Below are 23,514 nucleotides of genomic sequence, written 5' to 3' on the forward strand. Positions count from 1 at the left end.
AATGTTCAAAAGCAAAGAAGCAGATGTTCAATTATAGTGCATAATAAAGATTGCCAGCTTTGGTGCGTTATCGCAACTTGGCGAAGAAGGGGGTTAAACTCCGGTTAAACCTATTTAATTATTAAAATTTAAACGAACATTAAGATTGGCGAACCGGCTGGTCGCCAAAGGCGGCTAGTTTTTTATATAACTTCCGTCAATAAATGTTGAGATGAATTACGAATTTTTAACTATTATACAGATGCTGTTCTATGAATCCTATTCAATAAAATATTCTTGAGACATTAATATGAATCCTATTTAATAAAATATTCTTGAGACACTAATATGAATCCTATTCAATAAAATATTCTTGAGACACTAATATGAATCCTAATTAATAAAATATTCTTGAGACACTAATATGAATCCTATTTGATAAAATATTCTTGAGACATTAATATGAATCCTATTTAATAAAATATTCTTGAGACACTAATATGAATCCTTTTTGATAAAATATTCTTGAGACACTAATATGAATCCTATTCAATAAAATATTCTTGAGACACTATTATGAATCCTATTTAATAAAATATTCTTGAGACACTAATATTTTAAAGAAAAAAAGGTCCACACTTTTACAATGAAAATATATTGAGTTATGAAAATTTGAATGCCTCTTATTTTTAAAACCGGGCGGTTTGAAACCTCTCCGTCGACAGTCTGGAAGAAAATACGCCATTCAGGGCTTGGACTCTCACCATGATTGATTGTCTAAAATAATGTAATTGTTGATTTCCTAAAATATTGATATTCAAAACTTTATAACTCGGTCTGGCTTGATAGAAAAAGATTCAAAAGATATTTTTTCTGAATATGATCTATAGAATTGAAGGACTGTATACATTTTACACTAATTGCTTTTAAGAATATATTTATTTACTGAAATGAAAATAAAACATTATTTACCCTATTAAAATTTTTTTGATAGGTAAAATTAATTTTATAATGAATCGGAGAAACTTTTATTGAATAATAGTTTGAAATATTGCATAAATTATTAAAAAAGTATTCTTTTGGTACCCATTAAGATTACAGTGCTAAGGATTTTTATTTTCTATAGTTATAATTTTTAAAAAATATGTGTTTGGTTTCAGAAAAAAAAAGTTTTCGAATTTTTTAATGTTTTATCTTATTTATTTTAAATTGAAATTTAAATCTTATTGCAGCTGACAGCAAATCAGAGAGATACACAATAAACAAAATATCGTAAGGCTTCTATAATATTATGAATTATGTGACAATTGAAAGTTAAAGATTAAAAAAAAACACTTTGCAGAAAAAGCTATTAAGAGACCAAGTTACATAAAATATTTAATTGAAAATTTTAGCGATCATTAATACTGGCGAACCAGCTGGTCGCCAAAGGCGGATAGTATTTTAAATAAAAAGAGTTGCACGCTTATCATTTAAATCAGTCACTAAAACTGACTGATTTATGAAAATCTGAATACCACTGTTCAATAAAAATGAGCAATTTTAGATAACTTCATCGACGTCTCATAGATGATACCCCAATCAGCGCTCAGAGTTTTTCAAGACTGATCCCCTTAAGATTATGAAAATGTTGATTGTTCTTAACTATTGTGTTCAAAACTTTATGAATAGATCAGATTTGATAGTAGAAGACAGAAACGCTCATTTATTTATCAAAAAGTTGAAGTGTCAAGATTTTTCATCAGAATATGCTTCCTTAGGATCAAAGGACTGTATAAAATTTAGAATTCATAACTTTTTGAAGTATACTTATAGAGTGAAGCAAAATAAAATATTATTATTCACGTTGTTTAAATCCTTTTGAAAGTAAAATTAGAAATAGAATTTTGCGAGGAAACTGATAAATTGTTGTTGAATAATTCTTGAGATATTACATAAATTATAAAAATTATTTTTTAATGCATAAAGCTTAAATGCTATAAGACTCTGCATTAGAACTCATATTTAAAAAAAATGCTTAGCTTCAATAAAAAAATGTTCTTTATATCAATTGTAGTTTAATGATTTCCACTTTAATTTAAAGTTGAAATTGTTCAGGTGTTGACAGAATGAGGTATGCAATACATTATGACTTAAAACCTTTATAATAGTATGAATGAATTATATGACTACTGAAATTTGAGGGTTAAATATATTTTGATGAAGAAACTATTAAAAGTCCAGTTGCATAAAATACCAAATTGAAAATTTTAACGAGCATTAAGACTGGTGAACCAGCTGGTTGCCAATGGTGGCTTGTAAATGAATAGTTTAGTTATATTAACGTCCCGTTTGAAGCAACACTAGGGCTATTTTGGGACGGACCTCGTCATTTTGAACCGCGGTCAGATGACGAGGACGACACCTGAGCTGGCACCCTCCTCTCCACACCGCACCACACCAGCGGGAGGACGTTTGGTCATGACGGATTTAACGTGCAACAGACCCCCTTACACGACGGTTCTTCGGTGGAATCGGGTCTCGAACCTGAAACCCTCCGGTTCCGAAGCCGAGACCTTATCACCAGGCCACCGCGGCCGACTGTAAATGAATAGTATGAGTACATTAAAATGTCAACATGCGCGAGTTAAAATGGTAATAAAAAAGATCCAATTAACTCCATCTACATTTCCGGAATATATCACACGCACAGATTCATCGTAAAGATTCCATACTTACCTATATACTTCCTTGACACAAAATACCTTATAATATTGTTACAATATCTTAACGCTATGGCAATATATTCAAAATAAGTAACAAATTTGCAGTGATCTTAAGCAAATGATTATAAGCTTTATCACCCCAACTGCAACTATCCTTTTTCCATTCAGTGCCCAGTATGCATATTTTCAGTCATTATGTAACTTTGGTTTATGATATTAACTATTAGCATACTAGTCATTCAATATGTATATGCATTTTTAATACGCAATTATTAAACTTTGATGCATGACATTAAATGTTTCAATAACAGTTATTGAAACAATATGCGATATCTGGCTGCATTAAGTACTTGCGGGAAACAGAGATGCAATTTTTTCTACCAGCATTGCCAGAATATATCGCTCGAAGTTATCGTTTTAACCTGTTTTGAAATACATATTTCTACTAACATAAAATATTAAAAAATATTATTATGATATCTTCCCGATATGCCACTGCATTCAAATAACCACAAAAGGTTACTCCACCCTGCCCTAAGGTACTCGGATTAATTTGGAATACCAAAACGCCGGGACAGCAGGAACTGTGATTGAGTCATACGGCTCAACACCGTCCACGATACAGCCGCTTTGGAGAAGGTATGTCTCGTCATCGGTGGTGGTGGTGGTGGGAGCCAACTTGTACCATCCCTATACCCACTAGGGAGGCTAGAACCACCCGCCATGTCGAAAAGTTCTCATCCCCATTTCTGAGGTGCCCCCCCCCAAAAGAGCATTGAATTCAGAATAACAATCTAATGGTGATATCATATAATATCATATGCAAATGGGTGTAAGATTTGCTACCAATTGTAATTATCGTTTTTTCCCATTCATCGCGAAACATGCACATATTCAGTTGTTTTTGATTATTTCGATGATAGTTATTTAAATAGCCAATAGTTGGGCGGTTTGAATGCATGAACATTATAACAATACTAACATTTACACATGCTCGAGTGGAATCAGTAGGAGTGGTCCATTAAAGATTTTCCCGCATACGCTCTAATGAAAGTGTTAATCCAGAGAGCATTTGCAACTCATTGGCATATAATAATAACGAAATATCAACCTTTAGACTGGATTTAGCACTTTTACCGAAGCTATAGTGTCGTCATCGTGTGTAATATGGCGATTAATCTCTGGCACACGGTCAAAGATATCCAAAAATCGAATTTGGGATTTAAACTCTTTGTTCCCAACTGATTCAAAGAAAAATTTGACACAAACCTGCACTTGTAGTTACAAAATCTCATATCAAATTTGAAATTCTTAAGTCATTGCATTTCTGATTTATTACCTTTACATGTATTTAAAAGTGCAGACCAACAGAGGGTCAACCAATCGTTGGATTTGCGATAAACGTTGATACATCTTTACACTATAGATACTAATTCTGTGTACTGAATTTTATCCATGTGGATGTCCTTGGTTTGTAGCCATTGTTTTAACCTATACTTGAACACTCGGAATTATTTCTGATATACGAGAAAATAAAAAAGAGATGCAGTTCAGTTCAACCGCGATGGTGGATTATATCGCAAGATTTTGCCATCATGAGCTTTCTCAATCAGTATAGCTAACAACTTTGTATCAGTATAATAGTTCAACCGCGATGATGGATTATATCGCAAAAATTTGCCATCATAAGCTTTCTCAATCAATATAGCTTTGTATCAGTATAATAGTTCAACCGCGATGCTGGATTATATCGCAAGACGTAGCCATCATCAGCTTTCTCAATCAGTATAGCTGACTACTTTGTATCAGTATAATAGTTCAACCGTGATGGTGGATTATATCGCCAGACTTTGCCATCATCAGCTTTCTCAATAAGAATAGCTAACAACTTTGTATCAGTATAATAGTTCAACCGCGATGGTGGATTATATCGCAGGACTTTGCCATCATCAGCTTTCTCAATAAGCATAGCTAACAACTTTGTATCAGTATAATAGTTCAACCGCGATGGTGGATTATATCGCAAGACTTTGCCATCATCAGCTTTCTCAATAAGCATAGCTAACAACTTTGTATCAGTATAATAGTTCAACCGCGATGATGGATTATATCGCAAAAATTTGCCATCATAAGCTTTCTCAATCAATATAGCTTTGTATCAGTATAATAGTTCAACCGCGATGCTGGATTATATCGCAAGACTTAGCCATCATCAGCTTTCTCAATCAGTATAGCTGACTACTTTGTATCAGTATAATAGTTCAACCGCGATGGTGGATTATATCGCAAAACTTTGCCATCATAAGCTTTCTCAATCAATATAGCTTTGTATCAGTATAATAGTTCAACCGCGATGCTGGATTATATCGCAAGACTTAGCCATCATCAGCTTTCTCAATCAGTATAGCTGACTACTTTGTATCAGTATAATAGTTCAACCGCGATGGTGGATTATATCGCAAAAATTTGCCATCATAAGCTTTCTCAATCAATATAGCTTTGTATCAGTATAATAGTTCAACCGCGATGCTGGATTATATCGCAAGACGTAGCCATCATCAGCTTTCTCAATCAGTATAGCTGACTACTTTGTATCAGTATAATAGTTCAACCGCGATGGTGGATTATATCGCAAGACTTTGCCATCATCAGCTTTCTCAATAAGAATAGCTAACAACTTTGCATCAGTATAATAGTTCAACCGCGATGGTGGATTATATCGCAAGACTTTGCCATCATCAGCTTTCTCAATAAGCATAGCTAACAACTTTGTATCAGTATAATAGTTCAACCGCGATGATGGATTATATCGCAAAACTTTGCCATCATAAGCTTTCTCAATCAATATAGCTTTGTATCAGTATAATAGTTCAACCGCGATGCTGGATTATATCGCAAGACTTTGCCATCATCAGCTCTCTCAATCAGTATAGCTAACAACTTTGTATCAGTATAATAGTTCATCCGCGATGGTGGATTATATCGCAGGACTTTGCCATCATCAGCTTTCTCAATCAGTATAGCTAACAACTTTGTATCAGTATAATAGTTCAACCGCGATGGTGGATTATATCGCAGGACTTTGCCATCATCAGCTTTCTCAATCAGCATAGCTAACAACTTTGTATCAGTATAATAGTTCATCCGCGATGGTGGATTATATCGCAGGAATTTGCCATCATCAGCTTTCTCAATCAGTATAGCTAACAACTTTGTATCAGTATAATAGTTCAACCGCGATGCTGGATTATATCGCAAGACTTTGCCATCATCAGCTTTCTCAATCAGTATAGCTAACAACTTTGTATCAGTATAATAGTTCATCCGCGATGGTGGATTATATAGCAGGACTTTGCCATCATCAGCTTTCTCAATCAGTATAGCTAACAACTTTGTATCAGTATAATAGTTCATCCGCGATGGTGGATTATATCGCAGGACTTTGCCATCATCAGCTTTCTCAATCAGTATAGCTAACAACTTTGTATCAGTATAATATTTCAACCGCGATGATGGATTATATCGCAAAAATTTGCCATCATAAGCTTTCTCAATCAATATAGCTTTGTATCAGTATAATAGTTCAACCGCGATGCTGGATTATATCGCAAGACGTAGCCATCATCAGCTTTCTCAATCAGTATAGCTGACTACTTTGTATCAGTATAATAGTTCAACCGCGATGGTGGATTATATCGCAAGACTTTGCCATCATCAGCTTTCTCAATAAGAATAGCTAACAACTTTGCATCAGTATAATAGTTCAACCGCGATGGTGGATTATATCGCAAGACTTTGCCATCATCAGCTTTCTCAATAAGCATAGCTAACAACTTTGTATCAGTATAATAGTTCAACCGCGATGATGGATTATATCGCAAAACTTTGCCATCATAAGCTTTCTCAATCAATATAGCTTTGTATCAGTATAATAGTTCAACCGCGATGCTGGATTATATCGCAAGACTTTGCCATCATCAGCTTTCTCAATCAGTATAGCTAACAACTTTGTATCAGTATAATAGTTCATCCGCGATGGTGGATTATATCGCAGGACTTTGCCATCATCAGCTTTCTCAATCAGTATAGCTAACAACTTTGTATCAGTATAATAGTTCAACCGCGATGGTGGATTATATCGCAGGACTTTGCCATCATCAGCTTTCTCAATCAGCATAGCTAACAACTTTGTATCAGTATAATAGTTCATCCACGATGGTGGATTATATCGCAGGACTTTACCATCATCAGCTTTCTCAATCAGTATAGCTAACAACTTTGTATCAGTATAATAGTTCAACCGCGATGGTGGATTATATCGCAGGACTTTGCCATCATCAGCTTTCTCAATAAGCATAGCTAACAACTTTGTATCAGTATAATAGTTCAACCGCGATGGTGGATTATATCGCAAGACTTTGCCATCATCAGCTTTCTCAATAAGCATAGCTAACAACTTTGTATCAGTATAATAGTTCAACCGCGATGATGGATTATATCGCAAGACTTTGCCATCATAAGCTTTCTCAATCAATATAGCTTTGTATCAGTATAATAGTTCAACCGCGATGCTGGATTATATCGCAAGACTGAGCCATCATCAACTTTCTCAATCAGTATAGCTAACACCTTTGTATTAGTATAATATTCATTCAAGCTGTATATGCATTTTAATACACAATTATAAAAGATACATCTTATTAAATATTTCAACAATAATTATTGAAACAATATGTAATATTTGAGCGGGATAAACTCCTGTGAAAAAAGAGAAGCAATTCTTTTTCACCACACTACTTGAATATATCGAGCGAATATTCCGGCAGTCTTATTTATCTTATCCTACCTTGGAATGCCAATTTCTTCTAACATAAAATGCCCAAAAATATTGTTACATTTTGGGTACGATATTGTACTTTGCCTTTTAAATACGTAGTTAAAAAAACTTTGATGCTTCTTATTAAATATTGCAGTATAGTTATTTAATCAATCAGCAACAGTTGGGCAATCCGAATACATGAATTTTATAAGAATACTGAAATTTACACATGCTCGAATGAAAAAAAAGCGGTGCAGTTCAGTCCAACAGCAATGTTGGAATATATCACATGACATTGTCATTTTGTCCGACCTTGAATTGCAAAACACAAGCGCCAATGAGTATCTTACATATAGTTTATAGTTTTATCTAGTATATAGAAAAAATGCGATTTTACAAATAAATAAATAATTTTTTATAAATAACTATTGGAATAAGTATATTTAACTTCCACTACGAAGTGTGGACCGTGCAGTATGCTGATCAGAACAGCATGAATGTCGCGTGAGCTGCGTGCCTTCCTTTCGAGTCGCGTTTGTTGCTTTATTTTTTACTTAGGCAATTGTATTTCATATTTTAGCCTTTTGAGTTTATTTATATAGACACAATATATTTATATAAAAAATAAAAAAAAATACCCGAGATTTTGCGCACACATAAAAAAAAAATCTTTATAACTAATTAGAGCCTTTTTCTATATGCTCTCATCTGCTTTCTATCTTTTATGTCATATAGAGTCTTCTCAGACCCGATTTCACCATGGTAAAATTTGAGTGCAAGTTCAAAAATATTAGTAATAATAGATGAACTATAAAATGAATACTGCAATAAAGCAGATTGTTTCGAATAACATTTTAAAATAAGCATATTCATGATTTTTTTAAAAAATTAAATGACTAGTTCATATGAAAGACTATTCATATGTAATCAGTATGCGTTTCGTATCTAAATATTTTCTCCGAAAAAACACGATTTTACAAAAAGCGATAAATCTATACTTATAATAAAGCACAATGTGTGTGTGTGTGTGTGTTGGCGCTCTACAGGCCAAACCATTCAATCTACAGCTACCAAATTTGGCACGTATATACCTTGGAGACTGGGAATGGGGGGGGGGGTATTTTTTCGAATTTTTAATTAGAATTTTATTTATTTAAAAAATAAGCAAAATTTTGGCGTGTTTCTGCTATAACTTCCGAAAATATTACCGCATAAAAAAGATTTTTCCATGAAGTTAAAGATCAAAAATTTATCTTTTAAATGATACCAATGTTTTAACCTTAAAATTAAATTTCTATTTTTTATGAATTTTTAAATAAATATTTTAACTATATTTTTCAACAATTTTTTTCTTACAAAATAAAAATAAAATTTAAGCTGCACGAGCACGTTTCGCATTCATGGGAAAAAATTAGCTTTTTTCAAAGTGATGCCATCACATTAATTAAAGCTCCAACTAAAAATAAATTAAATCTTTTTGGAAATGAAATCTGCAAAAATATAATTTTCGGCACGTGTCTGTAGGAAATGAAACAAATATGAAATATTATTTTTTTAAAAAATAAATTCAAGAAAAATTATTTTATGATCTTTTACACTCTCTATATTATTAATCCAATAAATCAGTTTTATTTTAAGGCAAGTTTTGTTTAATATGAACAGGATATCCATTCAAGTCAGGGCGACACAGCTAATTTGTAAACCTTTGGTAATACAAAGATCTGCTAAAATGGTCTAAATGGAAAATGATTATATTTTATGCACCTTGATTCAATAAAAGCTCTAATAAATAATGAATTTTTGATTTTACATACAGCTTCTGCTGTAGAAATCAGGAATAACAAAATGTTCTTGAAACACTAATATTTTAAATAAAAAGAGTTAATTTCCAATCAACTAAATCAATCACTTAAACTGACTGATTTATGAAAATTTGAATATCACCGGCTGGTCGCCAAAGGCGGCTAGTAAATAAATAAAAAAAACTGCCCAACGAAGCTTGGTCTTCCAGATATTAAGCTTTATCACCCAACTGCCACCATCATTTTCCCATTCATCACAGAATTAGCGTATTATTATAATTCACTCTAATTATGTAACTATGTCGATGTTATTAACTGTCAATGTATGTAATGCATAACACTAAACTGCGTATGCATTTTTAATACTTAATAACCTGAATACATGAATGTTATGAAAATGTTAAAAATCCCGCTTGAGTTAAACTCCCGATTACAGAAACTCACTCCATCAGCGCTGGCAGAATATATCGCCCGACATTGTCATCTTACAAACTCCCAGCTTGAAATGCATATCAACCCTATCTCCCGACTGCACGTGGAAACCAAGTTTCTTTTCCCCCATTCCTCACAAAATATGGGATTGCCTTTAAATCTCGCATCTCCTCGCAGAGCCATCCAATCATCGACGCTGAGATCCAAATGGGGTTATCGAACACAACACAAAGAAGGATTTGTATTAAGGGCCAGCGCAGTGGGGGCAAGGGGGCTGGATCCGAAAACCGGCCCTGTTTACGATGCTTCGATCGTCATAACTCTTAGCCCCTACCCAACACTTTGGACGTTTCAGCCCCATTGTCTCATATCGGCAAAAACACTTGTCGGTCTTTGGGCAGTAAAATATCTCTTTCTTTTTCTGCCTGCTTTAGTTTTGCCTTCGCCTAAACGGATATTGTCCTCATTTATCAGGGGTTGGAAAGCATCCCCAAAGGGGTGGAATTTTTCGCTAGATCGTCTGCTGGCTTCGTTTTCTCGAGATCTCTTGGAAGAAGAAGCAGCATCCTCGTGTTCCAGTACGGAAATGGATGACTAGAGAGATCGTTACAGCTTTCCGAGTCAGTTGACGTCCTGGAGTATTCAATTTCGAGATCTTGCAAGAAGAATGTATCACGTTTTGTTTCTCTTAGTTCTTCTTTTTGTATTTTACTTTTATTCTATTTTTTTTCTTCTTATTGGTGGGAAGGTTTTATTCAATTATTCATTGAGTAGACTTTGAGAAAAGAATGTATTCCTTCGGTTGGAATAGATTTTGAGAATAGAGGCTTTTAACATCTAACTTAACCATGGACCCTGTGGAGAGAAATGCATAAGCTACTTATACAATCTTTTTAAATAAAGCTTATTTATGTTTTTTTTAAGAAGGAAAGCAATAAATACCGAGTGAAGTCTGCTAGAAAACAACAATATAATGTCACGAGTATATCTATTTCCCTTTAAATGTTCGCGCGTTTCGAAACAAGAGTATCACATGAAACGCGTGATCAAAAATAATTTTATCTAGAGGATATTTATGAATAACGGGTATATTTCCATATAGATGTTACATCTAATCAGAAATCAGGTTTGCATAAAAAGTAAGATCTGTCTTCATATTAAAATTGCATAAAAATATTTTTAAATCTTCACTTTTAAATAGCAAATATTTTTATTAATGATGGCTTATACATTAGTTTTGATAAAAAAAAAAAGAATTGCTTAAAAATCTTCCAAAATTTACATGATAAATAAATAGAGATTTAATAATTGGATATCTGTCGGTTTCAATGAGGACCAAAAAAGCGTTTCATGTGATAGATAAAATCGCGTGCTCATCACATGCTGCCAGTTGAAATCACCAAATTGGCGAATTTTTTTCTTACATCTTTTTAAAGGCCATTACAATAGATAAGTACCAATAATTATTGTGAACTTATTTTCATTTTAAGATATTTAAAATGAATAAGGGGACTACCAACATGAAAACTTCCCATAAATTCCTTAATAAATATGTGTAACCCTTACTCCCCAGCATAAACTCGTAGGCATTGAACAAGGCCGTAAACAACACGAGTGCTCAGATTTTGATTTTCAGAGCATCTTGTGATTCACAGTGAAGAAGACGAGTGCGTATTTTTGACGTCTTTCCGTTTATAGACGAAACTTTGAAGCAGAATTAAGATTTTGGAAATAAGATCTCGTGCCAAATTTCATTTATCTGAGTTATTCTGTAAGAGTAATGCAATAAAAACGATCTCTAACAATTTAAAAAGAATTGAATACACAACCACTACACTTACAACAAAAAAACTACACTTTGCAATTACACACATTTAGTCAATATTTATATTTACAAGTTTAACATAAGTAACATCGGTTTCACATGCTTACAGTCTTGTGGCTAGCCTCGTACTGCCGCCGTGCTTTTGATTGGCGAGGAGGTTGGCGCACTGGCTTCAATTAAGAGTGTTACAATTCTACATTTGAGTTACTGCATTTACATAAAGGTGTATGCATATACCGACAGACCGTCAATCCATTGACAGATTAGGTTCAAAAGTGGAATGGATTTCGTTCTATGCTTGAAAGGATAAAAAGTTTTTCAAATATCCGGTTCTTTATATATTGCCGTTATGCTCCCTTCCACTTGGACAGAATGGAATTTAAAATGGATTTCGTTCAAAATTTTGGAGACATAATAAAATATTTTTGTAAAAACATCACATTAAATTTTACTCATCTATTTCAATGCACTTTTGAGGTATCGTGTTCACAGACACACAAAGGTAGTACCATAAAATTATTTTCTCTGATTCGGAGAAGTCTAAACCCTGGAAATTCAACAAAACCTCAAGTTCTGAACCCTGGAAATTCAACAAAACCTTGAGTTCAGAACCCTGATAATTCAACAAAACCTCGAAATTCAACATTTTCAAATTCAGAACCCTGGAAATTCAACAAAATCTTGAGTTCAGAACCCTGGGAATTCAACAAAACCTCGAAATTCAACACTTCAAATTCAGAACGCTGGAAATTCAACAAAACCTTGAGTTCAGAACCCTGGGAATTCAACAAAACCTAGAAATTCTACACTTCAAATTCAGAACGCTGGAAATTCAACAAAACCTCAAGTTCAGAACCCTGGAAATTCAACAAAACCTTGAGTTCAGAACCCTGATAATTCAACAAAACCTCGAAATTCAACACTTCAAATTCAGAACCCTGGAAATTCAACAAAACCTCAAGTTCAGAACCCTGGAAATTCATCAAAACCTTGAGTTCAGAACCCTGATAATTCAACAAAACCTCAAGTTCAGAACCCCGAAAATTCAACAAAAGCTTGAGTTCAGAACCCTGGAAATTCAACAAAACCTCGAAATTCAACAAAACCTCAAGTTCAGAACCCTGGAAATTCAACAAAACCTTGAGTTCAGAACCCTGATAATTCAACAAAACCTCAAGTTCAGAACCCTGGAAATTCAACAAAACCTTGAGTTCAGAACCCTGATAATTCAACAAAACCTCGAAATTCAACACTTCAAATTCAGAACCCTGGAAATTCAACAAAACCTCGAGTTCAATATTTTTGAAAGTAACAATAGTTTTTCTTTGTATACTTCGTGTACTGGGAAAATAACTATCGAAAGTCGTGTCCTCGCATACTCTGTTAGAAAGATCTTATTCCTCTTCGTTTGTATAAAATTGAGGACCTTGAATGAGACCGAATGCCTTGAATGGCACTGCTGCATAATATTTGTAAAATACATATTTTTGGCATGAATCTGGCATTTTTACTGAATCTATTGCTACAATATAAATTTTGGATAACTTCTTGCCAGTCGATTGACATCAACACATAAAGTATCATTGATAAGACTTTTTTGTACTCCTAGATGATGTAAAATACCTTTTCCGTGCTTTAATATGTAAAGAAGTTACAGCAGTAAAATGTTGAAAATTCGCTTAATATTTAATCAATTAAAATTTTATTTAAAATTCTACTAAATGGTGTACTTTTCAAAAATCTAAAGTATGTAAAAATGCCATTCATGGTAGTTCAAGGTTAAATGATCTGGCCTTCAGCGCATCAAGACACACATACTGACATATTCTCCGTTATGAATGATAACGCTAGATGATTCATTTTGAGCTATGATAAATGGGTATTTATTGTATTCCATATAGCAAACAGTCTCAAAGCTATTTCATTTAACAATGCGTAAAGTCTAGTTCAAAGGAACTTATTATCGCTTATATTAACATTTCATTTTTAATTTAATCTAAGAATAAAATTCAAACCTGAGTATAATCATATAAATAATTTTCTATCAACATAAATTGCGAAAATTATTTGAATAAAGTTGAAAAACTCTCAGACGATAATTTGTCTTAAATTGTAACTGCTAATAGAATTTGGGATAGCAAAATTAGCTCTGAATTTTTTTCCATATTTTTATGGAAATATTTTATATTAAATGTGCGGTAGTAGTCTCTCCAAACTTTCTCGCATACTCTTTAAAAAATGAGTTATTCTAAAGGACATCTTGAATAACACCGGCGTACAATATTTTCGAATGATTAACCTTCGCGTGAATTTAGGACTTTTACTGAATCTATAGTGTCAATCTTGGCGAGTAATTTGGCGAATAATTCCAGTCATGCGGTTAATAGTATCCAAAAAACAAATTTGTATTTTAGACACATTTTCCCTAAGAGATCGAGACAAAAGTGTAGCTGAAATCTATACTTGTGGCCACAAAATCTCTTACCAAATTTGATATATTTAAATCAGTGCGGCTTTGAGGTAACATGTTTCTAAAAATTCAGACCCACAGACGATCAATCCCTTGTTGGATTTTTTTTAAAAAAACATCTATCACTTCTTTTTGTAGTTATCGTGTTAAATTATATTCTAACAGCTGGACAGACGCACTTACACTGAGCGGATTTTGCTTAAAATTTTAGAGAAATCTGCAAATTTGATTTAAAGACCCTATATCAAATTTCATCCGCCTGTTCATACCGTTTTTGAGTTATCTTTGTCAAAAACAGAGACATATATAGACGGACATTTTTACAAAATAAGTTTCTCGAACTCAAGGAGTCATAAAATATGATGATTTATCAAAATATCGAATTTGAATTTTGTTGACGATTTCCTTACGTTTTCTAGATTATGTATACCAGAAAGCAAAAACTTTACTTATAAATGTTTGAAGACATATAAAATGAAGTTCCCAGCAAAATTAACAATTTTTTTTCTCATGAAACTTCTGGCTTTTTTAAAAAAAATCTATATTACAATGAATTAAATTCATAATTTTCTGAAAGATATGAATTCTTCATAAATTACTATATTTTCTTTTTTCAGCAAAGAATTTAGAAATAGTGTCAGAAAACAAAATTTTTCGGTTACGGAACCACTATTTCTTTATATTTATTTCATGGAAGAAATCTTAGGTTTTAAAATATTTTGGTCTTAGATTGAATTTCACTTCAGTTACTAAATAAAACAAAATGGCGTAGAATTGTTTCTGTGCTTATGTAAAATAAGTAGAAATGCAACCAACTTTCCCTTACACTAATAAAACATGGTGTACTGTTTTTCATAGTGTACTGAAGGCAGCGTTGTTTTTTTGTATTTTTGGTATGTATGATTCTATCTACTTCGTTCAAAATTTGAAAAAAAGAACCCCCTTCAATGTTACTGCTAAATGCACATATTACAATGAATTACACATACTAAATTTCAATTGTTGAAATCACCATGTTTGTGCACTAGTGAGTGTCCAAATACGCAAATATATAGATCAACAGGCAGTAAACTTTTTGATGAATTGAATCCAAAATCTAGCATAGATCTACAATTATATTTATTTCATATCAGTCATCTAGTTACTTTTTAAATTGTTCGTATGGCCATAGACGGACTTATCCAAGAATTTTGATTTGGCATTGGAAGACAATTTGATTGGCAACTGGAATCTTGGTGACATATACTACCAAATTTATACCTCTGAGCATAGTCATATCACTGACTTGCCGACCTGACCAAAGGCACACAGATAAAGAAAAATGAATGACCGGACCGCCGTAACAGCAACATTGGTAGGAACTGTGGTTGAGTCCTAAGGGCTATCACCGGCCAGGGTACAACCCTTCCCGAAGTAAGTACGTCTCTTCATCGAAGGGAGGAGCCAGATCCTCCACCTTTTTGTATACCCTCCAGGGTGGCGAGATCCAACCACCATACCGGAAGCATCTCATCTTCTTTTCGAAGTGCCCACCCCCCGGGAGATTACCTGTGAGCATACTGTGTTTTTGTATTATCGTATTTACAGATAGACCAACAGACGGAAAGCAATACAAAAACATAGTTTTCAGATTTATAGAGGTTTACTCTTGAAATAAAAACTCTTTAAAAAGGTTTACTCTTGAAAAATTCATAAATCTTGGGAATGAATGATCATATCGCTTCTGCTTCATTTATTTGCTGAGTGAGAAAATTAAAGAATGATAATTAAAAAAAAAAAAAAAAGTTTTTTTTTTTTTTTTTTTTTTTTTTTTTTTTTTTTTTCTGAAGACGGCTTTATTGAAACGAAAGTAGATAGTCGGTTCTATAAACATTATTTCGAAACTTGGTTCAACAGGTCGGCCCCTATTTAATTGGCAATATCTTTCGATAAACATGGCCTTGCGTACCAATTTAATAGTATTTGCATGGTGTAGAAGATTAGAAACTTGGAAGTCGGTTTGTTGATCACGTTCATTCGGTCAAAAATCATAAAATATTATTCGCATAGATTCAATACGAAAGTAGATAGTCGGTTTTGTGAACATTATTTCGAAACTTGGTTCAACAGGTCGGCCCCTATTTAATTGGCAATATCTTTCGGTAAACATGGTCTTGCGTACCAATTTAATAGTATTTGCATGGTGTAGAAGATTAGAAACTTGGAAGTCGGTTTGTTGATCACGTTCATTCGGTCAAAAATCATAAAATATTATTCGCATAGATTCAATACGATCTCCTATCACAGTCTAAAATATTGTCGATATAGATTCAATATGATGTCAGATCAAAATCATAATATTGTTCGAATAGATTCAATACGATCTCGTATTAAAGTTATAAAATATTGTTCATATAGAAATGCTTCAATATGATGCCAGATCAAAATCATAATATTGTTCGAATAGATTCAATACGATCTCGTAATAAAGTTATAAAATTTTGTTCATATAGAAATGCTTCAATATGATGTCAGATCAAAATCATAATATTGTTCGAATAGATTCAATACGATCTCGTATTAAAGTTATAAAATATTGTTCATATAGAAATGCTTCAATATGATGTCAGATCAAAATCATAATATTGTTCGAATAGATTCAATACGATCTCGTATTAAAGTTATAAAATATTGTTCATATAGAAATGCTTCAATATGATGTCAGATCAAAATCATAATATTGTTCGAATAGATTCAATACGATCTCGTATTAAAGTTATAAAATATTGTTCATATAGAAATGCTTCAATATGATGTCAGATCAAAATCATAATATTGTTCGAATAGATTCAATACGATCTCGTATTAAAGTTATAAAATATTGTTCATATAGAAATGCTTCAATATGATGTCAGATCAAAATCATAATATTGTTCGAATAGATTCAATACGATCTCGTATTAAAGTTATAAAATATTGTTCATATAGAAATGCTTCAATATGATGTCAGATCAAAATCATAATATTGTTCGAATAGATTCAATACGATCTCGTATTAAAGTTATAAAATATTGTTCATACAGAAATGCTTCAATATGATGTCAGATCAAAATCATAATATTGTTCGAATAGATTCAATACGATCTCGTATTAAAGTTATAAAATATTGTTCATGTAGAAATGCTTCAATATGATGTCAGATCAAAATCATAATATTGTTCGAATAGATTCAATATAACTTCGGATCTAAATCGAAAAATATTGCTCATAGATTCGATATGATTTCGGATCAAAATCGTAAAATTTTTTTTCATATAGATTCAATATGATTTTGGATCGAAATCGTAAAATATTGTTCATATAAATTCGATATTATTTCGGATCAAAATCGTAAAATATTGCTCATATAGATCCAATATGATGTCGGAGCAAAATAATAAAATATTGGTTATAAATATTCAATATGATCTCGGATAATAATAATAATATATTGTTCATATAGATTAAAAACACTACTTTTATATAATATAATCAGCAAGAATGATCTCCCGCAACTTCCAGCACTAGTAACTATAACACTCTCTAGTAACTATAACTATACTCGCTTCGCAGTATAAATTGGTAAATATTGGATGAGGACACGATTGTTTTACATGACATTGGCGAAAAATAGCATATGAAATCGGAATCTTTGGCGTGGATTCAGCATTTTTACTGATTCTGTCATGCAAATATGTCATGCCTTTTTGCCGATAGATTGAAACATAAATTTGTTATGATATTGTAAATAAAGGTGAAAGATTGTATATCGAATTTTAGTGAGTTAAGGCATTGCTTTTGTAGGCGAATGCGCATGCTGACACATTGTCAAATCCTTTACGCATTTGGTTCGAAATTTAATAAGAAATTAATTTTTTATGCTAAACTTTTGTGTTGAATGCTATTCACCTAACTCATTATGTCTTATAGATATCGAATCGATTTGTACTCTAACAGACGGACAGACAAATTTCTAAACAAATTTTCTTCCAAACTTCATAGAAATCTGCAAATTTAGTCGTAATTCCGTATATCAAGTTTCACCCACCTAGCTCAAACTGTTTACCGTGTTCAGAAACAAGCAAACATAATATTAAAAATGCTTTTTCTGTGACTCAAAGAAATATGAAACTGGCAGATTTGATAACATTTCAGTTTTGAATATTTTGTTGATCACAATACTCTATCTATACTTCATATACGAGAAAAAAATAAGAAGAACAAGAATATATCAATGCTTATAGGATGCTTTAAAGAAAGAAATTTTGTTACATATCGTATTAAAATGAAGTGATTTTTTTTTTTTAATTCAGATAACTTCACATTTTAAAAATCTAATCTTTTTCTCAGTTTTAATTTTAATAAAATTGGAAAACACTTAGGATTATTAAAAATATCATAATTTTAAACACTTTTTTGTTTTTTAATGAATTTTCTACGATTAAAAATATCTCATCAAGATTTAATATTAAAACAAATTAGATATTTCGATAGAAATAGATTAGACTTCAATTGAGATATAATTTGTGAAACTTTTAAGGTTTAAAGCAAAATATTTTCAGATTTATAGGATAATTTATTTTTAAATAAATCGAATACTTTAATCAGCGGTTTTATAAATCTATTACGAATGCTTAAAGCAAACGATTACTAATATGTCATTTTTTAAGCTTCAAAATTTAAAATAATTTTTGGGATTTTTAACAAACTTCTTACTATTTAAATTTTTTTCATTAAGATTTAATATAAAAATAAATTATATATTTAAAAAGAAATAGATTAGAATTAAACTGAGATATAATTTATAAAACATTAATGAATGAAGTAAAACTTTTCATAGAATTTTTTTCCATATTTTTATAGAAATATTTTATATTAAATGTGCGGTAGTAGTCTCTCCAAACTTTCTCGCATACTCTTTAAAAAATGAGTTATTCTAAAGGACATCTTGAATAACACCGGCGTACAATATTTACGAATGATTAACCTTCGCGTGAATTTAGGACTTTTACTGAATCTATAGTGTCAATCTTGGCGAGTAATTTGGCGAGTAATTCCAGTCATGCGGTTAATAGTATCCAAAAAACAAATTTGTATTTTAGACACATTTTCCCTAAGAGATCGAAACAAAAGTGTGGCAGAAATCTATACTTGTGGCCACAAAATCTCTTACCAAATTTGATATATTTAAATCAGTGCGGCTTTGAGGTAACATGTTTCTAAAAATTCAGACCCACAGACGATCAATCCCTTGTTGGATTTTTTTTAAAAAACATCTATCACTTCTTTTTGTAGTTATCGTGTTAAATTATATTCTAACAGCTGGACAGACGCACTTACACTGAGCGGATTTTGCTTAAAATTTTAGAGAAATCTGCAAATTTGATTTAAAGACCCTATATCAAATTTCATCCGCCTGTTCATACCGTTTTTGAGTTATCTTTGTCAAAAACAGAGACATATATAGACGGACATTTTTACAAAATAAGTTTTTCGAACTCAAGGAGTCATAAAATATGATGATTTATCAAAATATCGAATTTGAATTTTGTTGACGATTTCCTTACGTTTTCTAGACTATGTATACCAGAAAGCAAAAACTTTACTTATAAATGTTTGAAGACATATAAAATGAAGTTCCCAGCAAAATTAACAATTTTTTTTTTCTCATGAAACTTCTGGCATTTTTTTAAAAAAAATCTATATTACAATGAATTAAATTCATAATTTTCTGAAAGATATGAATTCTTCATAATTTACTATATTTTCTTTTTTCAGCAAAGAATTTAGAAATAGTGTCAGAAAAAAAATGTTTCGGTTACGGAACCGCTATTTCTTTATATTTATTTCATGGAAGAAATCTTAGGTTTTAAAATATTTTGGTCTTAGATTGAATTTCACTTCAGTTACTAAATAAAACAAAATGGCGTAGAATTGTTTCTGTGCTTATGTAAAATAAGTAGAAATGCAACCAACTTTCCCTTACACTAATAAAACATGGTGTACTGTTTTTCATAGTGTACTGAAGAAAGCGTTTTTTTTGTATTTTTGGTATGTATGGTTCTATCTACTTCGTTCAAAATTTGAAAAAAAGAACCCCCTTCAATGTTACTGTTAAATGCACATATTACAATGAATTACACATACTAAATTTCAATTGTTGAAATCACCATGTTTGTGCACTAGTGAGTGTCCAAATACGCAAATATATAGATCAACAGGCAGTAAACTTTTTGATGAATTGAATCCAAAATCTAGCATAGATCTACAATTCTATTTATTTCATATCAGTCATCTAGTTACTTTTTAAATTGTTCGTATGGCCATAGACGGACTTATCCAAGAATTTTGATTTGGCATTGGAAGACAATTTGATTGGCAACTGGAATCTTGGTGACATATACTACCAAATTTATACCTCTGAGCATAGTCATATCACTGACTCGCCGACCTGCCCAAAGGCACACAGATAAAGAAAAATGAATGACCGGACCGCCGTAACAGCAACATTGGTAGGAACTGTGGTTGAGTCCTAAGGGCTATCACCGGCCAGGGTACAACCCTTCCCGAAGTAAGTACGTCCCTTCATCGAAGGGAGGAGCCAGATCCTCCACCTTTTTGTATACCCTCCAGGGTGGCGAGATCCAACCACCATACCGGAAGCATCTCATCTTCTTTTCGAAGTGCCCACCCCCCGGGAGATTACCTGTGAGCATACTGTGTTTTTGTATTATCGTATTTACAGATAGACCAACAGACGGAAAGCAATACAAAAACATAGTTTTCAGATTTATAGAGGTTTACTCTTGAAATAAAAACTCTTTAAAAAGGTTTACTCTTGAAAAATTCATAAATCTTGGGAATGAATTATCATATCGCTTCCGCTTCATTTATTTGTTGAGTGAGAAAATTAAAGAATGATAATTTTTTTAAAAAAAGAGTTTTTTTTTTTTTTTTTTCTGAAGACGGCTTTATTGAAACGAAAGTAGATAGTCGGTTCTATGAACATTATTTCGAAACTTGGTTCAACAGGTCGGCCCCTATTTAATTGGCAATATCTTTCGATAAACATGGCCTTGCGTACCAATTTAATAGTATTTGCATGGTGTAGAAGATTAGAAACTTGGAAGTCGGTTTGTTGATCACGTTCATTCGGTCAAAAATCATAAAATATTATTCGCATAGATTCAATACGAAAGTAGATAGTCGGTTTTGTGAACATCATTTCAAAACTTGGTTCAACAGGTCGGCCCCTATTTAATTGGCAATATCTTTCGGTAAACATGACCTTGCGTACCAATTTAATAGTATTTGCATGGTGTAGAAGATTAGAAACTTGGAAGTCGGTTTGTTGATCACGTTCATTCGGTCAAAAATCATAAAATATTATTCGCATAGATTCAATACGAAAGTAGATAGTCGGTTTTGTGAACATTATTTCGAAACTTGGTTCAACAGGTCGGCCCCTATTTAATTGGCAATATCTTTCGGTAAACATGGCCTTGCGTACCAATTTAATAGTATTTGCATGGTGTAGAAGATTAGAAACTTGGAAGTCGGTTTGTTGATCACGTTCATTCGGTCAAAAATCATAAAATATTATTCGCATAGATTCAATACGATCTCCTATCAAAGTCTAAAATATTGTCCATACAGATTCAATATGATGTCAGATCAAAATCATAATATTGTTCGAATAGATTCAATACGATCTCGTATTAAAGTTATAAAATATTGTTCATATAGAAATGCTTCAATATGATGTCAGATCAAAATCATAATATTGTTCGAATAGATTCAATACGATCTCGTATTAAAGTTATAAAATATTGTTCATATAGAAATGCTTCAATATGATGTCAGATCAAAATCATAATATTATTCGAATAGATTCAATACGATCTCGTATTAAAGTTATAAAATATTGTTCATATAGAAATGCTTCAATATGATGTCAGATCAAAATCATAATATTGTTCGAATAGATTCAATACGATCTCGTATTAAAGTTATAAAATATTGTTCATATAGAAATGCTTCAATATGATGTCAGATCAAAATCATAATATTGTTCGAATAGATTCAATACGATCTCGTATTAAAGTTATAAAATATTGTTCATATAGAAATGCTTCAATATGATGTCAGATCAAAATCATAATATTGTTCGAATAGATTCAATACGATCTCGTATTAAAGTTATAAAATATTGTTCATATAGAAATGCTTCAATATGATGTCAGATCAAAATCATAATATTGTTCGAATAGATTCAATACGATCTCGTATTAAAGTTATAAAATATTGTTCATATAGAAATGCTTCAATATGATGTCAGATCAAAATCATAATATTGTTCGAATAGATTCAATACGATCTCGTATTAAAGTTATAAAATATTGTTCATATAGAAATGCTTCAATATGATGTCAGATCAAAATCATAATATTGTTCGAATAGATTCAATACGATCTCGTATTAAAGTTATAAAATATTGTTCATATAGAAATGCTTCAATATGATGTCAGATCAAAATCATAATATTGTTCGAATAGATTCAATACGATCTCGTATTAAAATTATAAAATATTGTTCATATAGAAATGCGTCAATATGATGTCAGATCAAAATCATAATATTGTTCGAATAGATTCAATACGATCTCGTATTAAAGTTATAAAATATTGTTCATATAGAAATGCTTCAATATGATGTCAGATCAAAATCATAATATTGTTCGAATAGATTCAATACGATCTCGTATTAAAGTTATAAAATATTGTTCATATAGAAATGCTTCAATATGATGTCAGATCAAAATCATAATATTGTTCGAATAGATTCAATACGATCTCGTATTAAAGTTATAAAATATTGTTCATATAGAAATGCTTCAATATGATGTCAGATCAAAATCATAATATTGTTCGAATAGATTCAATACGATCTCGTATTAAAGTTATAAAATATTGTTCATGTAGAAATGCATCAATATGATGTCAGATCAAAATCATAATATTGTTCGAATAGATTCAATACGATCTCGTATAAAAGTTATAAAATATTGTTCATGTAGAAATGCATCAATATGATGTCGGATCAAAATGATAATATTGTTCGAATAGATTCAATACGATCTCGTATAAAAGTTATAAAATATTGTTCTGGTAGAAATGCATCAATATGATGTCAGATCAAAATCATAATATTGTTCAAATAGATTCAATACGATCTCGTGTTAAAGTTATAAAATATTGTTCATATAGAAATGCATCAATATGATGTCAGATCAAAATCATAATATTGTTCGAATAGATTCAATACGATCTGGTATTAAAGTTATAAAATATTGTTCATATAGAAATGCATCAATATGATGCCAGATCAAAATCATAATATTGTTCGAATAGATTCAATATAACTTCGGATCTAAATCGAAAAATATTGCTCACATCGATTCGATA

This window comes from Argiope bruennichi, chromosome 11 (genome assembly GCF_947563725.1).
Source record: "Argiope bruennichi chromosome 11, qqArgBrue1.1, whole genome shotgun sequence".
Lineage (NCBI taxonomy): Eukaryota > Metazoa > Arthropoda > Arachnida > Araneae > Araneidae > Argiope > Argiope bruennichi.